This window comes from Xenopus laevis, chromosome 8S, assembly GCF_017654675.1.
Source record: "Xenopus laevis strain J_2021 chromosome 8S, Xenopus_laevis_v10.1, whole genome shotgun sequence".
In the NCBI taxonomy this organism is placed as follows: Eukaryota; Metazoa; Chordata; class Amphibia; order Anura; family Pipidae; genus Xenopus; species Xenopus laevis.
In genome coordinates this window covers 93,253,708-93,276,639 of record NC_054386.1, presented here as the reverse complement: position 1 = coordinate 93,276,639, position 22,932 = coordinate 93,253,708, and the positions used below count along the sequence as shown (strand labels likewise).

The 22,932-nt window shown below is 40.2% G+C and overlaps 1 long non-coding RNA gene across 2 annotated transcripts; it reads right to left on the bottom strand.

Annotated features, from left to right (window-relative positions):
* Positions 1-1,454: 1,454 nt before the first annotated feature.
* On the bottom strand, positions 1,455-15,452 carry LOC121397553. 2 transcript variants are annotated; one of them, XR_005963750.1, is made up of 3 exons: positions 15,213-15,452; positions 5,045-6,533; positions 1,455-2,245 (listed from the first exon to the last, which is right to left on the bottom strand). It is a non-coding gene; the product is annotated as an uncharacterized LOC121397553 (long non-coding RNA). The 2 variants fall into 2 exon arrangements; XR_005963749.1 differs by having other exon boundaries at positions 5,059-6,533; positions 15,213-15,451.
* Between the last annotated feature and the right edge of the window lie 7,480 nt (positions 15,453-22,932).

Here is a 22,932-nt window from a genome sequence, read left to right as displayed (position 1 = left end):
GCCCGGTGTTCAAATTCAATCCAAAAAAGGTTCTGTAAATCAAAAGAACGGAAATGAAAACGCCTTTTTAGGGGTTGAGGAGTATTCAATGGTGTCCAAGGCAGACAAAGGGTCAGAGCTCATAGGAGTTCAAGATACAAGTCCTTTCTGACCTACCCAGGAAAACAGCCCCTGTCTAATAGAAAAGTTAGCCCTACATGGAGCAGTTAAGTGAAAGATTAATGGCAGCCCAGGTACTGCAGGTATTTAAAGCTCCACAGAGAGCCTGGCTGGGAAAGTTGTATAATAAACTTTGAGAAAAGCATGTTCAAAGTCATTTGTATATGTTTGGGAATTAATAGCTGTCTCCTGCTCATCTGTCATCACTGGAGCCCCAAGGAGAACCTCCGTGTTATAATGACAAGGCTGTGCATGCTTCAGTGGGAAAGATCACATCCTAATATCTATACCAGCCATTCCCTTATTATTCTCAACCCTCATGATAAATTGCTGTTTTAGGTGTATAGCAAGAATCGAAGAACAGATTAAGTCTGGAAGAGCATTTTAAGAGTGATAGCAAACAGCATCTAATGGAATTTTGCTCACCATGTTTTTTCTCCTGCTCAGAATGCCTGAAATGACTACCCCTTGTGAAAGTTCTAATTCAATTCTCTCTCTTCTTAATTTTACTTTTCATCTTTTTCATGAAATTTTCATTGCCAGTAATAGTGGGAAACTCTCAGAGAGGGAAACCCCAACATGCCAAAAGCCAGAAATCACAAGGTGGAAAGTCTGTAGTCCGTTGGCATTGTGCATTGTTTAGAGTCATTTTGGGGTAGGATTTAAAATCTATTTTAAAGAAGGAGGTGATGTTAGAAAATGAATGGGCTGAAGTCTTATGGGTGGAGTTTTTTACTGATTCAGCTATAGACCCCCTAATGTAAGTGAGGAGGGGGCTAAGCTCCTGATGCAAATAGAAAGGCTGCTAGTTTGGGGGAAGTAATGATAATGGGTGATTTTAATTACCCAGATATTGACTGGAACAACACTACTGCCAGGTCAGTTTATGGGAACAAGTTTATGAACTTTTTGCATGACAATTATATGGCACAGGTTCTTGAGGAGCCAACCAGAAAAATGCTCTACTGGATCTAGTGATCTTTAAAGACCCAGAACTTATAGGAAATGTGCAAGTCATTGAACCTCTGGGTAATAGTGACCATAATGTGATCTCATTTAATGGCTGGAGCAAAAAATCAAATATACACTGGGACAACAAAAACTCTGAATTTCAGAAGAGCTCATTTTAAAAGCACAGAACAGAAAGGGTTGTCATTTACAATTATATTAAATTGTTACTGTTTATTACCTTAAGTAAGAAATGAAGAATCACCAAGAACCACCCTATGTGGCATAATGCAGAAGTAAAGAAGTTAATAGGAAAAAAGAGAAAGGCATTACAAAAACTGCAAGTCTGTGGGGACAGAAGTTCCATTTAATGAATATAAACACCATAATAAATGTTGTAAAACCCCAAACCGGAAGGTAGAAAACGAGGAGTGCATTGCGGCATAGGCTAAGACTAACCCCAAAAAGTATATTAATAGTAAAAAGATGCTGGTTGAGAGTAAGGCTCCTTTAAATAATGGTGCTGGCTTGGTTGTAACAGATACCAAAAAGGCAAATGTGCTAAATCAGTTCTTTTCTTCAGTTCCCAGACCCACCTCATATCTGCACAGTTGGCTCACCTCAAACTAATCAGTGGTCCTCCTGGTTACTCTCCCTAAAAACCAGGCCAGGAGAGCAGCTGACAGGCTGTCATTTCCTTTTCACCAATCCTGTCCTTGTCCTGCTCCAGTCTTCCTGCTCACACCCCATCTGGACCCCACATGGACCAAGGTGAAATCTCTTTTTATAAATGTCTGCCTTGAATGCCATATCTTTTAGTGCTGTCAAATATGTCCTGTATGTCAATGGAGTCCTTGGAACATGAAGGCCATAAAAATCTTTTGGAGGGCCACATGCACAAGTGCACAGTTTTATAATCCCATGAACCCGGCAGGTTGCTGAAAATGCAAAGCAATTAATACAGGAGCATTTATGATTTTCCATTCAGCCTTTTTTTTTGCAATATTGAATAACATTGAATTCTTCCAGTAGTAAGAGCTTGATGCTTAGATGATTTATCTGTTCTACTCAGGTTTGTTGACTTTGCTGATTTTCCTTTTAGATTAAGGCTGGTTATATTTAGGTGGGGTTCATAATCCTGAGTAAGTATAAATAAAATAAAAGCATAGATTAGCAATAAAAAAAATATTTTTTTTCTTCCTATATCCAATCTATCTACATATTTTAAAACACTCTTAACATGTTTCCCCCCCCAAAAAAATTATAGTAAAGCATGACAGTCCAAATGAAGTAAAATATTATACATTGAACTGTTGGCAGAATAAAAGATGTGAAACTCATAGGGAAGGCTAAATTCAGAATATTTGGGACACCCATAGCTTTAAGAAAAATAGAATAAAGAAACGAAAGGAATAAGAAAATAAAATATTGCCTAAATAAGAAAACAATAAAAGTTTTAAACAAGTAAATAGAAGAAAAAAACTGAAAAGTAGAAAAAAACTGAAAAAAGATGAAAAGGGAAAAAATAAAAAAATGGAAAAAAAGAGGAGGGACAAGAAAATGATTATATAGTGAAGCAAGTTCACTTCATATCAACGTGCTTAATTCACAAAAAAAGTTGCAAAGTGCTACAGTGCATTCAGAATACAGGTATGGGACCTGCTTTAAAGGATGCTCGGTAACAGGGGGTTTCCAGATAAGGGATCTTCCTGTAAATTGGATCTTCATACCTAATGGTTCAAAGAATCTCATTATGTTTCGAAAAAAAAAAAAAAAAAAGATTCACTCACAATTTTAGACCGATTCTTACTGCTTCCGTCCAGTGAAGCCTTATAGCACGTAAAGGATAATTTATAAGTGGAGATTAAACGCAGATAAATGCTGCAAAATTCCGGGTGCTTTTTATTTAACACACTACATTAGTGATGGGCGAATTCGCACCGTTGATGGGCGGATTTCCTGCGAAATTCACGAAACGGCGATAAATTTTTTTACGCCGGCGTCTGTTTTTTTACATCAGCATCTGTTTTTTTTAATTATCGCTGCTGAATTTATTCGCCGGCAGCAAATCGTGCAAATTCGCCGCAAATTTGCGCCTGGTGAATAAATTCACTCATCACTACACTACGGGGCCCATTCACCAAGCTCGAGTGAAGGAATAGAGGAAAATAGAGGGAAAAATAGTTTGATTTTCAAATGTTTTTTTTGGCTACTTCAACCATCGAATTGGCTCCTTCGACCTTCGACTACGACCTTCAACTTCGAATGGAACGATTCGAACTAAAAATCGTTTGAATATTCGGCCATTCGATAATCGAAGTACTGTCTCTTTAAAAATTACTTCGACCCCCTAGTTCGCCACCTAAAACCTACCGAGGCCAATGTTAGCCTATGGGGTAGGTCCCCATAGGCTTTCTAAGGTTTTTTTGATCAAAGGATAATCCTTCGATCGATGGATTAAAATCCTTCGAATCCTTCGATTCGAAGGATTTAATCCATCGATCGAACGATTATTCCTTCGATCATTCGATCGAAGGAATTGCGCAAAATCCTTCGACTTCGATATTCGAAGTCGAAGGATTTTAATTTGGCAGTCGAATATCGAGGGTTAATTAACCCTCGATATTCGACCCTAGCTAAATGTGCCCCTACATGTTTCGAGCAACGCTCTTTATCAAGTGTAACACGTGTAACATGGAATTTTGCAGCATTTATCTGCGGTTTGACCTCTTCTTACAAATTATCCTTTACACATGGTTCAAAGAATGTCAGGCTGAATGGTCGGCCACCACACATTTTCACCTCACCAAATCTGGCCCTCGTTGCAAAAAGTTTGGACACCCCTGAACTTCTATGTTGGTGCCATATAACAAATTCCCTTCACTTGATCACATGGATCAATAGAGAAATGTTGAAAGAACGTCTGTTTGACAGACGCCCAAGGCAAAGTGTTCTTCTGACACATGATCAGGGGGTGTTGCTTGAGAAATGTTGCTCTCCTGACAGCTGAACGACCTACATATACGCTGTGGGCGCCTTTGGGGACTTGTCCAGCTACCATAGAACCTTAGATATTCATGTTACTAGTGTGTGAAGGCCTTACATGCTGAATAAGTTGCACATATGTGACAGTAACATGGTATTCTCTTTTTTTCACTTTTAGGGGCAGATTTATCAAGGGTCGAAAATACTTTGAAATTCGACCATCGAATTGAATACTACGAAATTCTTAGTCGAATTCATAGGGTTTTCTGCATCGTACAATCGTATTCCGATCGTAGTGCGACCGTACACCGGAAAATCATACGATCGTACGAAAAAATCATTCAAACCGTACGATTCAAAGTACGATCGTATGATTTTCCTTCAAATACAAACAACTTGCTGTGGAAGGTCCCCAAAGGCTAACATAGCACTTCGGCAGGTTTAATTTGGCGAAGTATTTTTTAAAGAGACAGTACTTCGATTATCGAATGCTCGAATAGTCGAACGATTTTACTTCGAATCGAAGGTCGAAGTCAAAGTCGTAGTAGCCTATTCGATGGTCGAAGTATTCAAAAATTACTTTGAACTTCGAAATTTCCATGATTTCACTTCGACCCTTGATAAATCTGCCCCTTAATGTGCTATTTTACCAATTGCTATTCAATTCAAATAAAATGGGGTTGTGGCAATAACGATCTGGTTTACGGATCGATGCTAAACCCTTGAACTAAATATTTTTCTTTCTATATGTATGGCATTGACTACAATTTATTGGCTCAAGGGCCCTATAAAGATCTGCATATAAATGTCTTGTTTGCTATTACTTAAACGAATGTGTAGGCTGTGGCCACATGGGAGTTTAGGCTAATGCTGCAAAACGTCTCCCATCCGCCTCTAGTATCAGAAAACAATTTGTTTCTTACCATGAAGTATAATTAAGTGTAAGACTTACCGGTTAAGACTTACCATGCATGGATCTAAGTCATATGCTGATCATACTGGAAAGAGAATGTCATGCCAATGCACTGGTACATTCTCCTTTGGTGCATGTTCCAGTGATTTGCATAATTGTGCCATTCCATTGGGATAATAAGGTCTTATAGCATTCCAACATCCACATGTTCTGATGCACTAGTCTTAATGTAATTGCAGTGGAAGAGATTTTGAAGACGAGATCATTATATTCTCGGACGTGTTTTGTTTAGTGCAAATTCCTGGTTTTTGATCAAAGCATTTTTCTCTGCTGCCTGCCAGGACCTGAACCTGTTATGTGGATTTTACTGTTTGCTGCCTGCCCTGACCTGTGTCTGATATCAAATATTCCTCTTTGTTACCTGCTCTTGACCTGATCTTGACAGCACTTCTCTCTCTCTCTGATCCTGACCCCTACCTGCCCCATAATTCTGTAGACACACACACACACACACACACATACATATATATATATACCATACAAGGCAATTGTTTTTATTTGTTCTATGTGTTATAGGGCTATTTAGGATTTTTTTATGTCACCTTACAGAAATCGAGAGGATTTAAGGCTTCATGTTACTGTACATTTATTTTTACAGTGGGCAGTAACCCATAACAACCCATAATTAGCAGCCAACTGCAGGAAGAATAATAAATGCAGCAATTTGATTGGTTGCAATGGGTTATTGCCCACAAGCAAATTTTCCCATTGTTTATTAAAGGGGTGGTTCCCCTCTATATTAACTTTTAGTATGTTGTACGTTCTAGAATTATTTGCCTTTTTCGTTTGAATCTTTCCAGCTTTCACTGACTCCATATAAAAACAAATGCTCTGAAAGGCTACAAATGTATAGCTATTTGTACTTTTTATGACTCATCTTTCTCTGTTCCCGGGCTGGCTGCCCGGGAACAACTGCCGGCGAATTGCTTTGTTTGAATTCCATTTCCGACGCATTCCATTTCCCTGCGCACCGGAACACGCATTGAGTTGTGCACAGATATTATACACACGGTGGAAGACACGGTGCCGGTGCGCAGGGAAATGGAATGCGTCGGAAATGGAATTCAAACAAAGCAATACGCCGGTTGTTCCCGGGCAGCCAGCAAGAGGGGAGAATGGGCCAGGAAGATACGGTGCCGGTGCGCAGGGGCAGCAGTAAGAGATCAACCGGCTCAAGAGGCGAAGGGCAGCAGCAGCATCCAGAGCCGGCTTTTAATGTCCGGACCTTCCCGTCCTGTACCCATAGATCTGGGATAATTAGCGAATGCAGAAGGCGCCTCAGGGATGCTGGTAATTGCACCGCGGCTGGAACCGATGAGCAAGGCACCGCAGATCTGCAGAAAGTTCATGCTGGAAGCGCTGCTGTACTACAGAAAGCACAGAATGTGGCAGCTAAAAGATCCAGCAGCAGAGAGCCAGGGAGGAGAAATCAAGTGCCGCTCAATGGATGGTCGCCCTTTCGCCGTTTCTGTACAAGACAGGAAGCAGAGTTTCTGTAAGTTATTTCTTAATAAAGACTTTGCTTTTTTAAAGTATAATTTGTGTTGGTGTTTTTTTTCGTTGTGTACTAACGAATTTTTAAAAATTTTTTTTTGATGTTACTGGTCCTTTAAACATTATATTGATTTATGGGTAAAGTTATATTGCTATATTTAAGAATTGTATTATTTATTATGTATTATTATCATTTTATAATATTATTGTATTATTATAATTATTATTGTTATTATTATTTTATTATAATAATCATTTATTATTATTAACTATTTTTTATGTAACCTTATAAATATCTGAATTAAACAGAAGGGTGATTTAGCCAAGCTGTAGATCTCAAGACTAGACAGTGTCTTGAGATCTACTGATCACCAGCTAAAGGTCTACTGGTAGATCCCGGTCTACTTTTTGGGCACCCTTGTTCTAATGAAATCAATGCTGCCCACCACAAGGGTACTTTAATCAAGATCTGCTCAGCATGTCAACTTTTAATGGAACAGAAATACACAAAATAAATATCCCTTCTGACTCAAACTCAGAACTTGGGTCAAATATTTATCTGCATATTTAAGAACAAAAATAACCAGAATATAAACATTGCAAATAAGAAAAGAGTTTCCCCTTTACTCAATAAAAAGGATTCTGCTCTCTCTAGTAGGATTATATAACTTTAGGAGAAATACATTCCATATTAATGATTACGTTGCATCATTCAGGCTTCAGTGAGCAGCAGCAATTCCCAGGAGCTTATTTATGGGCATGTTATAAATCAGCCATATTTCTATATCAGCCCGTTCTATCCAATCAGGCGTCAACGGTTTCAAATATACGGTGCAGAGAGATGTGGCAATACACAGTATCAGCTCAAAGGATACGGTATCAGTGTTACACAGGGCAGTGAGGCACAGAAATTAATTCACATGATTTGGGGGCAGATTTATCAAGGGTCGAATCAAAATACTTTGACTTCGAATATTGAATTCAAAGTTTTTTCAGCGAATTTGGGTATCCTGCGGTCGAAGTAAAATTGATCGATCGAACGATTAAATCCTTCGAATCGAACGATTCGAAGGATTTCAGCGACCGATCGAACGATTTTTCTTCGACTTGAAAAAATTTAGAAAACTGCTCTAGAAGGTCACCATAGGCTAACATAGCACTTCGGCGGGTTTAATTTGGCGAAAGTATTGAATTCGAAGTTTTAGATTATCGAATGGTTGAATATTCAAACTATTTTACTTCGAATCGAATTTGAAGTAAATTCGAAGTCGTAGTATCCTATTCAATGGTCAAGTATCCAAAAAAATTACTTTGAATTTCAAATTTTTTTACTTTGAAAATTCCCTCGAATTCACTTCGACCCTTGATAAATCTGCCCCTTGGAGTTGGTGCCCCAAATGTGGGTATTGGGGTCTAAGTGGAAGGTGGCTCCATCAGGGATAACTTGCCCCTCCAAACATGAGATGACAGTTAGGCATTCAGTGATTTCAAGCTTGTCTGTGGCACTTTTTCGTGCTTTTCTGGTTATCAAACTTTGGCCAGTGGAATGAGGCATTTGTAAAAATGAGATGAGCCAAACAGAGGCAAGCTGTGCTGGAATCTCTGCCAACCTACAGGTGTCTTCCTTCCAACACCGACCCCATGCATTTCATCGCCGTTAAGTAAACTCATTATAAGCAGCCTCATTATTTAAAGGGGTTGTATACCTTTAAATTATCTTTTAGTATGTTATAGACTCTCGTAATTTTAGCAATGTTTTAGCTGGTCTTCATGTTCTATTTGTTTTTAGAGTTTTTACATTATTTGCCTTTTTATCTGCCTCTTTTCAGTGGGGGTCACTGACTACTTGGGTGAGTGGTATTAAAATAGTCCTATCAAGAATTATAATTGCCATTATTTTCATTTGGATCTTTATATAAATACTCAGATACAACTCAGATGCTGCCTGTGTATATCCTGGTGGTACATAGATTGTAGGAGAACAAACAAAGACAGTATAAATCACCCAGCAATGTATGATCTAGACATTCATATTCTGAAACTGTTTGCATGTTGTATTTGTATTCATTTTTAATATTGTGGGTTTTTTTTTAAACAATTATTTAGCTTTCTGCTTGGAACTTCCACATCTACAGTATCTGCTAGGATCCAGTTTATCCTAGCAACCGGCAGTGGCTAAAATGAGAGACTGGAATATGAATAGGAGGGGGACTGAATAAAAAGATAATAAAAAAGTAAGTACAGTAAGCAACTAGTAAGTAATAAATGACAAAACCAAAATTGTTGGTTCACAGAGTAAAAGTTTTCAGTGCCAGGGTCAGTGACCCCTATCTGACAACTGCAAAGAGGTAGAAGACAAATAATTAGTGATGAGCTGATTTATTCGCCAGGCGCGAATCTGCGGCAAATTCCCGCGATTTGCGAAGCTGGCGTGAAAATTCACCGGCCTCAAAAAGAAATTTTCACGGCAGTTTCACGAAACTGCAAATTCGCGTCTGGAGAATAAATTCGCCCATCACTAATTATTTGTCTTCTACCTCTTTCCAGTTGTCAGATAGGGGTCACTGACCCTGGCACTGAAAACTTTTACTCTGTGAACCAGCAATTCGCCGTTTCGCACATTTTTCACCATTTTGCGAATTGCGCTGGAAAGTCACGAATTTTTCAGGGAAGCGAAACGCCCCAAATTCGCCCATCACTACAAATAATTTAAAAACTATTAGACAATGAAGAATAATTGAAGAGCTACATTGAAGGACATTATAAAACATACTAAACGTTCATTTAAAGGTGAACAACCCCTTTATGTTTCTATGTTCTCCACATTCAGTATATAGTGAATAAAGTACCCCCTCTTGTAAATTATAAGGATATTATAAGTTACCGAGGAGTTTCATGACCATATCGGCCTCGTGTTTTTATACAAGTCATAGAACTCTGAGGTAACTTCTAATATCCTCATATTTTGCAATAGGTTGTACTTTACTTATTATAATACACAAATTTCAGTGAGTCGTGTGACAGAAATGACATCAGAACTCATTGTTTATAACTGATGACATCAGAACTCACCGTTTATAAGGATATAATTTACAAGATATTCATGGCTTTTGTGTATTATAAGTTTATGATACACACAAATCCTGTGAATTATATGCTTATAAACGGTGAGTAGTGATGTCATTTTTGTCACATGACTCACTAAAACGTGTGTATTATAATAAATAAAGTACCCCTTGTTAGAAAATATGAGGATATTAGAAGTTACCTCGGAGTTCCATGACCTGTATAAAAGCTTTTAGATGGTCATGGGACTCCTCTGTGACTTTTGAGGGCAGATTTATCAAGGGTTGAAGTGAATTCGAGGGAATTTTCGAAGTAAAATAATTCGAAATTCAAAGTAATTTTTTGGATACTTCGACCATCGAATAGGATACTACGACTTCAACTTTGAATTAGATTTGAAGTAAAATCGTTCGAATATTCGACCATTTGATAATCGAAATACTGTCTCTCCGATCTCAATACTTCGCTAAATTAAACCTGCTGAAGTGCTATGTTAGCTTATGGGGACCTTCTAGAGCATTTTTCTAATTTTTTGGAAGTCGAAGTAAAATCATTCGATCGATCGCTGATTTTACTTCGACCACAGGATACCCAAATTCACTGAAAATAACTTTGACTTCGATATTCGAAGTCGAATTATTTCAATTCGATGGTCGAATTCCGAAGTATTTTTAACTTCGAAATTCGACCCTTGATAAATCTGCCCCATAATATCCTTATACTTTACAATAAGTTTTACTTTATTCACTATATAATCATTCAGTGTAAGAACCTGAATATCTGTGTAAAATATAGAATAATCACTGCCAATGTTCTGTTATAGAAGCTATGGGGCCTGATAGTAAAATCAGCTTGGGCCCCTAAACTTTATAACTATTTTTCATAAACATATCTTTAAAAGGCTTATTGATTGGTGCTCTACTGTAGTGATGTGTGCGGGTCGGGGTTTCCTGACCCTAACCCCTCCTGCACCGACCCGCGCCCGCCTGCACCTGCTTCGGGGGTCCTTTTATAGACCCGCGCTGCCCCCCTCCACCGATGACATCACAATGACGTCACAGAGCAGACGCGATAGTATAAAACAGGAACCCGTAAGTCGGATGCCGGCATTTGAAGGTGGAGCACTGCGAGGTAAACCCGCCGTCCCGGGTCGGCCCGCACATCACTACTCTACTGGTAGCTACCTAGCAGTGGTAGAATCTGCTTGTTGTATAGTTACACCCCTGCTTGAAGGCAGACATAATGGCCCTAGCTCATTTGTTGTGTGGCTTTCACTTTAGTTAAACTTTGCTGTTGGCCAACTTTCATAGTGAGAGACTTGTAGCCAACATCTTGAATGATGCAAATACTTAAGTAAATGATGCACTCTCCTCTCTCAATGTACTTTCTGCACATTATAATTGCTCCTCTGAGTGCATTTTACCTTTTGGCCTTGAAAGTTTTTTTCCTTCTAATTACTCTGGCCATACGCCATGGATCCAAGTTTCCTTCCAGTGTCTGAACAATCAGTTCAAGGTTTGGGACCTTAGCAATTATTTTCATCAGACCTTTAATTTTTTAATGGTTTAACATAATGTCTGGCTGGTATAAATTCATATTATATTGATCCAATGCAAAAGGCCATTTTTCCAGCATTTCATGGTTATTTTCTTCTTTCAGATTTTGTAGAAAGACCACAAGAAATACTTTAATAGTATTTTTCTCATCTTTCAGTTAAGTACCCAAAGTTATTATAATTTGACTTTTAAGAAAATTTGAGAAAATGTGGTTATTAGGTTAAGAATCATTTTAAGTCTGTCTCTCTTTACATATAAACTGATATGTTGCTTCTAGGGTCAGCAACTCCACAAACTGCTAATATCAATCTCAACATGACTGAGTAGGGGTAGGTACCCCCCTGAGTATGGGTAGGAGAATATAACGTACAAAAGTATGGAAGAAAGAAAAATGGGAAGCAGACAGAAACTTATATGAGTGCAGAAGGGAAAAGGGAGGAAAGTAGAATCATAGGGAAGTGTTAGGATCGACTGGGACTTGAGCCAGAAACCTCCTAATTACTGGCTGCTCTTCTAGACCACTAGGCCAGGAGAGCAGCCTGTAAGTTCTCAACTTTTTATTTTCTTATTTACACTCATGTCTCATTCATTCTTATTATCTTTCTCCTGCCCTTTCCAATCTCTCCTTAGCAGCCTTATTGGATAACCATATTTGGCCAATCAGACTTGTGTACACCCTATAGAATCCCAGCACCCACATCACTTCCAGGCCTAAGCATTAAGGTAATTTTGTCTTGACTATTGTGGCTTGACCCCAGTTCTAGCTCTTCCTTGCTCTTGTCTTTGCCTTGTCCTGTTCCTACTCTGTCCCACTCTTGACTATCTGTTCTGCCTTAGTTACGTTCTGTCCCACATCAGCCTGTCCAGCCTACTCCCAAACACTCCCTTGCGTTAAGGACTCGCCTTCCATTAGATAAATGCATTGGCAATTTCCCCTTAAATTCCTGTAAGGGGAAGTGATCGGGGAATTGGCAAAAGAGGAGCTATCAGAAGGAAAGGGGATAGATGGAGAGATAAAAGGGCAATTGGTGGAGCAATGAGTAGTATAAAATATAAAAGAAGTAGTAGAATAGAAAGTGGGTCAAAGGGTTGAAAGAAAAAAATTGTTAGAGGGGGTAGAAAAAAGTAGGTTCAAAATGGAAGAAAGAAAGAACCAGAGAAATAGAAGGCAGTACAGCAGAAAAAAAGACTCTTCAAACACTGCAGAAAGGCATTTCAATGGTGTAGGAGAAATTCAGTTGTCGCCAAGTGCTATTGATACCAATGAATTTCTAGTTAAATTGCTGATGATCCAGAAGGACACATGTGTTATCATTATAAGAACTGATTAAGTGCAGGGTCCATCTTGCCCACCAGGATGACCCAGTCCTTATGGATCCCAATGTCACTGGTCCAACAGACTACATACTAATTCCTGCGTGTGCAATTGCTTTGCCACATGCATATGCCAGTTACCTGTACCAACTGACAATCCTTGTTCTCCCAGACCACCATTGATCTCAGATGACTAAGTCAGAGCATGTATCTGCCAACCAAGTCATTTACTGATTCGCTGCGTCCTTGATGTGGTTGGAAAAGTGTGTGATGGAGTTCTCAATTATGAAGACATGGTGACAGACTCAGGATTACATGAGGGGGTCTTTAAGGTCAGGTTTTTTTGGTGGGCCCCAGGTGCCTCAAGCCACATTAAAAGCATGTAGAAAAATATTCAGTAATAACCAGGTCTTCTAAACAAGCTTAAAATAATCAAATTTTCCTAAAAAAGGGAGTTCCTTGGATAAAATATATAGCACCAATGACACAAGCATGCCCTGTGTTTATATTAAAACGAACATGAATAGTTTTGCTTCTTTAGCAACTGCATCATGTGCCTCCTAAGGTAATGGAGTCTGATGCTGTGTTGTTGGCATATATTACCATTGGAAATGATGATACACTATGTAAATCTGGTGTGGGAATGCTTGTAATGGAAAAAAAAGATGATCATCACTTTTCACTAGAGTTTTTTAAATGTATCCCTGTCCTCAGTGGTGTTTTATACAGGGTCCTGAACCTCTGTGGTAGAAGGGATGACTTGTACAGCTAGCAGAGAACATGTATTCTGCAGAGGTAAAGACTTATAAGGATTCTCTGGAATCCACAAATCCCCACAGGCCCCTCGCTCCAGAAAATTTTTTCTCCTTAAACCACCATCCCCCAATGCCGCCGTGTAGCTTCTTGTGCAACATTTCTAATTGCAATTGGGGAGATGATGTCATTAAGGAGTGCAGGAGGGCTGGACCTGCCTGCTGTAAGAAGCGGGTCTGAGCTGATGGGACACTGGGAATAAACCCGGTGGACCCCAGTCCGATGCTGACTGCTACTGCCATCTTGCTCTGCTTAAGCCATCACACTCTTACCCTATCTTACCCTTCTACACATATCACTGTAAGACTAGTTAACAAGGAATCCCAGGGAGACAGCTGGTATAAGTACTTTTCGGTGAACAAGGTCACCACTGACAACCCAGGTCTTCATTGACGCCCATTCGGGGCCCCAAAACTTTCTGCGACTGGATTGGCACGAAACTTGAACATGTCAGTGATACTCATAGTACAGACACGGAGGAGGCAAAGACATTGTCAAGGCCAGGCAGAGTTCAGGACAGGCGGATCAAGGTCAATAAACCGGAAGGAGTAAAAAACCGGAACAGCAAACACGAATAAGACTTAGGCAGGAACTGAGTACACAGAAGCCAACCTGGGCAAGAGGAGTAGGAGAGGGAACTATTTAAAGGGCAGGGAGCCAATGGGAAGAGGCAGAGCATGACAGACAAGCAAGGGAACCAATGGGTGCATAATTTGACATCATTGCGTCAGACCCAATAGTGCCAAACACGCCGCAAGCGCAGGGTGGGTTACAATCACACAGTGCTCTTTATTGATGTAATTAATGTGTGTTGCATTCAACTGGACCACTTGCAACAATTTATTACACAAAAATTGTGCATGTCATTTTTTTTGATTGACGCTCAGCACTTAAGGACCTTGAAACTCAGTGTCTGTTTTGTCCTTTACCATAAAACTACCCTTAGTATTTTTACAATACTATTAAAAGCGGTTATTTGATGGGAGTCGTGTTGTTTTTGATGTACAGTAAATGAAGGGCAGATTGAAACTCCGCACCCTTGAAAAACCCCTTGGTATATTTCATCCCTTGCCTTTGTGTGATGAGATCTGATAGCAGGCGTGTGATTTAGGGGTAAACAAATGACTGAAGCCTATCGACACTGAATAACCCTGGCCACATATTTTGTCATTTGCAACAGCTCACTGCTCAGTAGTTTTGCTATTCCGTGAAACAGCACAATCTGATTAGTTAGACTGGAGACATATGATTTTGGAGTAAACTGGTGGCAGAATTTATCTCAGCACCTTTATTAATCTATGAAATGCTGAAATTTGATTGGCCAGATAGAATGGTGAGCCGGGGGGATTAAAGTTTAGTACACAACAAATTAGTCTTTGACTTTTGTCTGGATATGAGGATGATCCCAACAAATTTTTTTTTTGCATTCAATATCCATTATTTGTAGTAACATTAAATGAGGCCCTGAGGAATGCATGGCCATTGTATGTAGAGACGCAATTGTTTTTAAACCAAAAGTGCCTGTTGAGTCTTGTGGAAGAAAGGATTGTTCCTAAGAAGTTTCCTTGCATTCGGCCAAACCGTGTCCCAATGCATAAAAGACACACAGATTTCATTATATATCAGAGATTAGAAAAGACCACATGTAGGAACATGGTAAGTCCCAATGTGTACATTTACTATTAACTATTCCTTTTCCTGTGGGAGACTGAAGAATAGTCTCCCCCCTCAAACCTCTTACTAGGGTTCTGGTTCTTTTGAGCAAGCAAAGAATCCACACCAATAAGCGTATATTAAAGAGATTATATTAAATCAATGGATTGTTATACGAAAATGATTACACATAGACTAAACCAATAATTACAATATTCACAGTTACAAATTATACAAGTCTACATTGTTACCAAAAAGGCAGGGGAATAGAGGTCAGCTTCATCGTGGCTTCCTCTACTCTGTAGTCCTGACTTGTCCCAGGTTCCTCCATCTCTCCTCCCAGGCTGCTCTATTCTCCAGCTCCCAGTTGCTTCCTTCTCCAGCCCTCCTCTCACTTCTGTCCAGGGTTCTTTTATACTGGGTTCTCACCTGCCCCCACAGCAGCCCGCCAAACTGAAAAGATGCCGAGATAAACCCCCAACTTGCCTACATCCTGTTGAGCAGGTTTTCTCGCATACAGTAAGTTGTTTTATGGTCCCCACGGCAGACATAAGACTTAGTAGTCACAGGAAAACCTTTGTAATGATAATTAGGGTTTCATGTAAGTTCCCTGGACAACTGCTTTCCTATTAAAATCAAAAACCAAGATGGCAATTTCTTACACCCCCCCCCCAAATAAGGTCAGAAAATATATAGCAAATGTGAGCTTGAAAATCGATGTCTTATGGCAGTGATCCCCAACCAGTAGCTCGTGAGCAACATGTTGCTCTCCAACCCCTTGGATGTTGCTCGCAGGGTCCTCAAAGCAGGTGCTTATTTTTGAATTCCAAGCTTGAAATCAAGTTTTAATTGCATAAAAACTAAGTGTAATGCCAAACAGAGCCTCCTGTAGGCTGCCAGGCCTCATAGGGGCTACCAAATAGCCAATCACAGCACATATTTGGCACCCCAAGGGACTTCTTCATGCTTGTGTTGCTCCCCAACTCTTTTTACATTTGAATGTGGCTCACAGGTAAAAAAGGTTGGGGACCCCTGTCTTATGGGAAGTCTATTACCAGTTTAAAATCTAGACAAACATATCATCCCTTATATATGTTCCATACCCATAAGCCACTTGCCGGTGGGTTGGAACATAGCCCTTCTTTTTTTTCAATTCACAGATACACATTATGCAAAACATTCTTACAAATAAAAAACACATCATTTGAGATTGTGTAAGCGGTTGCTCTCCAACCCCTTGGATGTTGCTCCCAGTGGCCTCAAAGCAGGAGCTTATTTTTGAATTCCAGGCAAGTTTTGGTTGTATAAAAACCAGGTGCACTGCCAAACAGAGCCTCAATGTAGGTTGACAATCCACATAGGGGCTAACAAATGGCCAATCACAGCACTTATTTGGCACCCCAAGATCATTTTTCATGCTTGTGTTGCTCCCCAACTCCTTTTTCTTCTGAATGTTGCTCATGTTGTTCAAAAGGTTGGGGATCCCTGCCCTACATTAACAGGCACTGTCACCTGACAGAGATACCTCCAGTCTATCCCCCTACGTTGAAGTTGTTTTGACCTTGATAGTCCAGTTTTTGGGAGGGCTGCCCAGGTCAAAACTTTCTGCTCAGTTTTACAAATTAGAAAATCCGGCGGCAGCGCCCCACTAGGTACCAGGGGCAGCAAAAATGCTGCTCCTGGTACTTTAAGAGCGAATTTCAGGGGGAGGGGGGGCAGCAGCAACTGCTGCTGCCTCAGGTGGCAGAGGGGCCATGATCTCCCCTGGACGCTGTTATTGACCAATCACCAAATCACAACTCGATACCGATGTCATGACCCTGCCCTCTGATGGCACTCGTTCTGCCCCATAACGTCACTGATCTACCACCTGCGACATCACTGACCCCCCTGTCTAGACTTCATTGCACCAAAAAGTGGCAACCAGGCCTGGACTTTTTGTTCTGGCAAATGCCAAAGGAGCTGCCATAGACATTTTGTATTGGGCTGGTGGGGGGCTGCTTGGGCCGCCCTCTGTATACTTGCAATCCCAGGGCCTAATGTGGATCCCAATCCAAGCTCAGCCTGTCTGCCTTACACTCTATACTGTATACTCTATACTGTGTACTATAACAGAGCTCTCCTCAGTGGTGTAACTACTAACTATTAACTGCCCTGGCCACCAATGGGTATTTTTGTACCTTGTAGATGTGCGTTAAAACATGATATAGATCATTTACTATGTGCAAGGCAAGGTGCAAAGTGCAAGAAATTGCCTGAATTCCACATTTTTTGCTCTTTATGACCTGGGACGTTGCCACAAGTCTTTCTACTCATTTTGGTAGTTCATTTGCCACATGAATAAAGCACTGAAGGGCAGGAGGAGGCACTTAGGTATCACCCCTAATTCGGGAAAGCAAATTGAATCAAGCAGCTCCAGGCAGTATTTTTAAACTGCAATGTGTTTATTTAGCAGTGTAGGCACACTACATGTTTCGGGCGTAGCCCTTTATCAAGTGTGTCACCAAACCGAATCCTAATTTTCATATGCAAAGTAGAGGTGGGAAGGGGAAAACATATTTTACTTCCTTGTTTTGTGTGTAAAAAGTCATGCGATTTCCCTCCCCACCCCTAATTTGCATATGCAAATTATGATTCGGATTCGGTTCGGCCGGGCAGAAGGATTCTTATCCTGCTGAAAAAGGCAGAATCCTGGCCGAATCCTGAACTGAATCCTGGATTCGGTGCATCCCTAATTAATATATATATATATATATATATATATATATATATATATATATATATATATATATATATATATATATCTATCGTATTTATAGCCATGTATATGCAGGGCAGGACATAATGTAGACAAAATAAAAATTATAAGTAAATATTACTCCTGTAAAACAAACCTCTAGGGAAATGACTGTGCTTTGCCGCATGGTTGTATCTCACAGAATGTCTCCGAAGGAAATTAGCTTTGCCAAAATGATATTATGTTTGTAGCTTATCCTTCATCATACATATAAAAGTCCAACTATCTGAGGAGGGAGTGATCTGAGGTTATTTGCTGCTGTCTATCCTGTATATCATACATATTCTGCCTTATAGCTATTTACATTATGCAGTCCCGAGGTTGCAGGGAAATAAGCCTCGTTGTCTCTGTTTGACTGGGGAAGATAATTTAAGCCATTATAGTTCCTTTTTAATTAAGAAAGCAAAACAAAAATCAATGCTGATCTCCAAACACTTCCAAACACACCAAGGGTTTTGTCTTTGCAAAGGAGAAGCAAAATCCAACTATATACAGAGTTTTTAAAGTTGCAAAATTCCTTCTGTCTGGCCTCATTCATATCCAGTATATATACAGTACAGGTATGGGACCTGTTATCCAGAATGCTTGGGACCTGGGGTTTTCCGGATAACAGATCTTTCCGTAATTTGGGTCTTCATGCCTTAAGTCTACTAGAAAATCATGTAATCATTAAATAAACCCAATAGGCTGGTTTTGCTTCCAATAAGGATTAATTATATCTTAGTTGGGATCAAGTACAAGCGACTGTTTTATTATTACAGAGAAAAGGAAATCATTTTTAAAAATTTGGATTATTTGGATAAAATGGAGTCTATGGGAGACAGCCATACCGTAATTCGGAGCTTTCTGGATATCGGGTTTCCGGATAAGGGATCCTATAGGAATCTTCAATCATGATCCTGTGTATCGTGCAGGCTTCCTGGCCCCGTGTGCATGGCATTTATACGGTTTAACCCAGGGCTGAGAAATCATGAACCCTACTGTTACACAGGTACCATAGTTTAAGGAAGGTATTTAGATTGTAAGCTCTAGCGAGCAGGGGTGGCTTTCTGTTTGTATATATTTTGTTTGTTTGATTTGTAGACCCTTCTGCTATACACACAGTGCCAAAGAACACGTTGGCTCTCTATAAATATGAGTTAAACATAATTTAATCTCAGTGTGTGTTCCACCTGCAGTAGCCAAGCTAATCTCCATTAATGTGAGGTCAATACAGGAGCCAGCAAGATGAATACATAATCACCTACGAGTCCGTCAAACTCACCCATACATTCTTGAAAGGAAGGGAAACTCGGCATTCTGATCCAGCTATTTAGAAAAATACAGTTACCCTAAATGCTAAGAAACCGGGGTGCTTTAAATACTGCAATATTTACAGCAATGAAAGAGAAGAATTGACAGGCATTTGGCTTTTCCCATTGGGGCAGATTTACTAAAGGGCGAAGTGGCCGTCGCTAGTGAAAAGTTCGCCAGAAATCTCATCCACAGGGACATTGCCAATTTACTAATAGGACAATTCACTAGCGAAAGAGTACATCACTAATAAAGTTTCACACCCTTTCGCCAGGCGAATTTTTGCTCAGGCGAATTTTCACTCAGACGAGCGATCGTTAATCTCTAAAGTGCGAATTTTACAGAACGTTACCTCTTCCTTCAACACCTTAGATCAGGCGAACTGATAAGATGAAGCGACATCCTCCTCAATCTTATGTCAGTGACATCATATCCTGTATGCAGGGAAGTCATAAACGTTCTCAAAAACGATGTTTTTTTTTTCGTATTTTAAAGCGGGATTGTCTTCAAAAGTTCTTACTATTAAAGATGTTTGTGTTAACGTTTTTTGTAACCATTTGGGGGGCATGCCAAATTTGTTTTAGGGTGGGCTCATGTCTAAGACATTAGAGGATCTCTTTGGCGAAGTGCTGAGACTTTTGGTGGAGCCGTCACTGGTGAAAATTCGCCCTGTAGTGAATTTGTCCCTTTGAGAGGCAGACAAAACATCCTGATTTCCCGAGGCCGTAGAGCATTGTTCCCCAAACAGTGGCTCATGTGGAACATGTTGCTCACCAACCCCTTGGGGCATGGACTTTCGGCCAGATATCGGTTGGCTGGGCCCATTGGAGGGCCCCATACATGGGCAGATAAGATGCCGAATCGATACAAAGGACATAAATTAACAACTTAAATTTGTCTGTTTATGGCCACCTTAATACTCGTAGGTATCCAACCTTGGTCCAAAGAAAAAGATACCATATGAGGGACCATACTTGGAATGGCTGCCTTCCTATTGTTCTGATTGTAGCTTATAATTTTTATTTGTTTTCACAATAAAGTACAAATACAGTATTTATCACACAGTATAGTTTAAGACTCTAACCCCAATACTTAGGGGCAGATGTATCAAGGGTCGAATTTCGAGGGGTTAAATCCCTCGAAATTCGACTGGGGAATAGAATCGAATAGGCAATTCGGGCGAATTTACATGCTGGCGAATAGTCGAATGGGCGAATATTCGCCCGGCGAATAGGCGCACGATCGAATATTCGATCGAAGGATTTTCATTCGATTGAATGTTTTTATCAAAAACTTAGAAAACAAGCCTATGGGACTTTCCCATAGGCTTTTAAAGCAATTCGGTCGGTTTTAGGTGGTGAAGTAGGCAGTCGAAGTATTTTTAAAAGAGACAGTACTTCGACTTCGACTACAAGCAGTAAAACCATTTTGCCATCCAGGATTCCACACTGTTTTCCGTTTTTATTCTGGAGACAGCATCCCTGTAGATTCTATCATGGTTACAATGCCGTCAGGGTTATTTAATATCTTCCTTCCAATGGTGTAATCTTCTTTTATATTTACCCTGGATTTGGGTGATAATACACTGCCACTGTATGTTCTACTGAAGTTCACTTCCCAGGACATCGTTGTTGTTTGCGGAAGGATTAAAGTCAAATCAGGTTTTGATTCAATCCTCCGGCATAGCATTAAATTATTCCTATAAAAGAATGGGGAGTGATATAAATTATTATATTTCAGCTTGTGCTTTAGAGTCAGGAATAAAGGAATTTTGCTCTTTCCTAAAGCCCATTGCCACCGCACCAGTTTCCTAGTATAGAGACACCCCTCTGTTGGGGTTCTACCAACATCTCTAAACGAATGGATTTCTAAAATTAATTTAATATCAGTTTTCACTAACATACTAAAAGATAACACAATAGCAAGAACAGTGCTGCCACGCTCTCATTTGCATCCACAGCAATGCGTCTAATACACATGAGCCTAATATTTTTAGGGAAGGGGATGTGTCACTTCAGCAGCACACATTTAAAGGGGAAGGAAACCTAGTTGGCGCAAAAACCCTCCCCCCCTCCCGTGTGTTGCCCACCCTCCCTCCTCCCCCCTGGCCTACCCGTCCCGCTGGGCAAATGCCCCTAACTTGTTACTTACCCTTCTGCGCAGGTCCAGTCCAGGGAGTTCACAGACGCCATCTTCTTCCACGCCATCTTCTTCCTGCTTTGACCGGCGCATGCGCAGTAGGAGCATTTTGCCGCTACGATCTACTGCGCATGCGCCAAAAGTACATCGTGACTTTTGGTGCATGCGCAGTAGATCCGTACCAGCGAAATGCTCCTACTGCGCATGCGCCAAAACGCCGTTCATAGCAGGAAGAAGATCGCGTGGAAGAAGATGGCGTCTGTGAACTCCCTGGACTGGACCTGCGCAGAAGGGTAAGTAACAAGTTAGGGGCATTTGCCCAGCGGGACGGGTAGGCCAGGAGGGAGGGGAAGCAACACACGGGAGGGGGGGAGGGTTTTTGCGCCAACTAGGTTTCCTTCCCCTTTAAGGTGTAATTGCACCCAAGGTGCAAGTCTGTTGCGCCTGTTGAAAAACCCGCTATGAAAACCATGAATTAACTCAATGCTGAGGGTGGTGGTAGCTCCAGGGTTTCCCAGCTGCAATAGGCACAGTAGAGCTCCATCAGCTCCATTAGAAGAGGCAGGAGGAATGCTTTGGCAACCTTCTTGAACTGCAGAGTGTCTAATACCTTAATAAGTCCCAAAAATTATGGCATTTTGGGAAAAATGCAGAAAAAATTGCACGATTCAGGAAAAAGCTTCGGGTTTTCGATCAATTTTATGGAGTTTGTTCCAGATCCTATTAAATTTAGCTTTTTTTTAATAATAAATAAGGTCACATTGTGGATTCTAGTTTGGTTGGACTTTTTTTATTTAAAAACTCTGATTTTTATAAATAACCCCCCAAGTGTGACTGGATGAGAGACTCGCTTTACGTCCGCATTTGGCACAGATTACAAAAATGAAAATCTTTATAATTCTGAAATTCAAACAACTCAATAAATCAAGGAAGAATATACAACGTGAGTATTTTCCCCTTTCAATAAAAATATTTGGACGTTGCCTGAATATGACCATGAAAAAATATTTGTGCTTTATCCAAAAGAAGAGTCATAAATGGGTCATTTCGGGAAAAAATAAATAAACATTTCATAAACAAATCATCCAACTAATTGGCTGAACATCTCTCAAGCCCCGTTTCTCTGGGAAGCTTTGATGTGGCATTTAAATAAGCATTTGGCTGATCACCTATTACTGGATGTTTGGTGGGAAGGCTAATTAGACTGTAGCTCTCAAATAAACAACATATGTACTTTGTGAAAGACTGCAAATACTTGTTTTTTTAGTAATGCAAGGCTATTTATACGTTTTATTTTATCTTGCTCGTGTGCAATGCTGTTATTTACAAAGGTCCAGAGCATTTAATGGAGTTTATACACAGCACTTAGATTAGATAAAATATTAGAACAGAACAGGGTGTTCAATCTCCAGCCTACCCAAAAGCCTCCATAGACTTCCATCCGTGACATCATCATCATCATCAGGCTCATGACATGTGGGTGGCCAACTTCATAGAACGAGGCTTCGTTATGATCAAAGCTTCGACATGAGCTCCTGAAACCTTTGATCGTAGTTGAGTGAATCTTTCCATATAGTTTGATGTGTCTTTTGTGCTTAGTGTAACCTAGAGAACCCCCGCCCCTACATCAGAGTAGCTAAGCGTGCAAAGACTCAGAGAATACATAGCTTCTATGTATATATACACATACTGTGTACTGTATAAATATACATATATTGCCCCCCTAACAAGTTTAAAAAAAT